The sequence below is a fragment of the Lotus japonicus genome, chromosome 3 (assembly GCF_012489685.1).
Source record: "Lotus japonicus ecotype B-129 chromosome 3, LjGifu_v1.2".
NCBI classification, from domain to species: domain Eukaryota; kingdom Viridiplantae; phylum Streptophyta; class Magnoliopsida; order Fabales; family Fabaceae; genus Lotus; species Lotus japonicus.
Window position 1 is genome coordinate 47,736,952 of NC_080043.1, and position 2,137 is coordinate 47,739,088.

Sequence of the window (2,137 nt, forward strand, 5' to 3'; positions counted from 1 at the left end):
TCGAGAGTAGAAACTTGCCTCTTAAGGCCCAGGTCTGACTTTGCCGCCAAACCTGAGTGCTGGACCGGAATCTCTGGCATCGAGGTAGCACGCAATCGCACTGCCACCGAGGCCGCTCCATTAGAGGAAGCCTTTCAGGCTGGATCGCCCGAACTTGACTCCTACCACTGCTGTGACGTCCACCACCACGTCGACGTGGGCACGTCCACCACAAGAACGCGTCTCCATCTACCTGTAAGTTTGCCTCTATCACGTCAGTGGAGGAAACCCCAGAGCTAGAGCCACAGACGGCGCCAATGTTCTAGTCTAAGGTCTACTAAAAGAATATTCTATGTCCTTGATAAACCCTAGCAGAGCATAAAGTGTAAGAATGATGTAAAATAAGGAAATTATCTCATTAATGATCAAAAAGGTGCTTGGTACAATGAAGGACCCCCTTTTATAGTGGGTGTCATCCTTATCTAGAAGATTCCTAGATTTGGGTCTTACAACCAAAACTCAAATCCCAATACTAATAAGACAAATACAAATAAGACAAATATAAATAGGACAAAAGAGACTTGGGACCACATTTTAGTCATGTGTCCATTCACTGCCCTAGTGGTCGCCAGGTCAGGTGCCCATTCACCTGGCGAGCGTCCTTTATACCGGGTAGGCTTGTAATAGCCCGCCCGGTCCAGTACCACATAAGCCTGAAACACGGGTAGGTACCCAATTTGATTAAAAATAAATTTCCAGGAATAACACTTGATGAAAAAAATTTCCAGGGACTGACTTTGATTCCCTTTACAATTTTAGGGACCTCCATCATATTTAAACCAAAAATTAAAGATTAGAGTGTTGCATCTCGGACATCACAAGATGAAAACTATGACGAACAGTTTCTCTCAAACATAAACATAATATTAAATTATTTTTCTCATATCTCAAGTTATGGTTGGATTAAATGACCATTTGGCCCACCATCACCATATCGGTCCAAATAACTATATCAGGGCCAGCCCAAGGGTAAAACCACCCAAGTAAGGGTTTTAGGCCTAAAAAAAATAAAAAAATTACTAAGTAAAAGAGGCCCCCAATTTTTTTTTTACTAAGTAAAAAAAGGCCATTAATATTAATAAGTAAAGAAAGCCTCAATTTTAAAAAAGACCTAAAGTTCACTTTAGGCATCATTTGGTGCTGGGCCGGCCATGAACTACATGACCAAGAGTGACCGACAAAGGTGGTGGGCCAAACGACTAAATGCATAATTCTTACATTTCTATCTAATTGGCTTAACAAAAGACTAAGTTATAATATTATGGTCAAATTCACTTAGCAAACGGTAAATCACATCTATCACTAAACACTCCAACCATTATAAATACAGTTTTGATTACACTGCAAGTTAATCATTATTCATTTTGCTCTTTTATTGCTCTTATGAACTATTAGTTTCTCTATCTAAACTTAAATTGCCATGAGTGTCTTTTACACCTCCGTTGTCGGTTCTTAGTTTCCCACCATGCATGCTCTCAAAGTATATTCACCACCTTGCACCAGTGTATTGAATTAGAGTGCACCATGTTCAGAATCTGGAAGAACGCCAACAACAATAATCTATATATTACGAGAACAAATATAATCATATAATAAAAAACCTGGTTACTAAGTTGCTTAGGCCAGCAACGCATGCGTGCAATCGTGTAATGCTTAAACTAGTTTCTTTCAATATATAGGAAAGTCACATTAAAAACCTGTCATTCTAGTCTTGCCTTTCACGTTTAGTATATACGGTATGATCCGTTGGCATAACCTCTAAATTCGAATCTCAAAAAAGCATAACTTGTAGATATTAATGATCATTTGGACTTTTCAAAAAAAAAAATGATCATTTGGAGAAAAGGATGGTCAACCCTTAATAATTCAAGATTATATAACACACAAATGGTATGGAGAATCATTTAACGACCGGCTGGCACCACCTATATATTTGTCATATTAATTTTTTCAAGATTTATGATTTCTTTGTGATTATTGATCTTGGATCAATACTAATTCTTTTTAAGGGTTCGTTTGGTACGCCGTATTAGACATGTTAGTATAAGTTTATACAATACATTATGGATTTATCCATTGTTTGGTGGTCACATTGTAT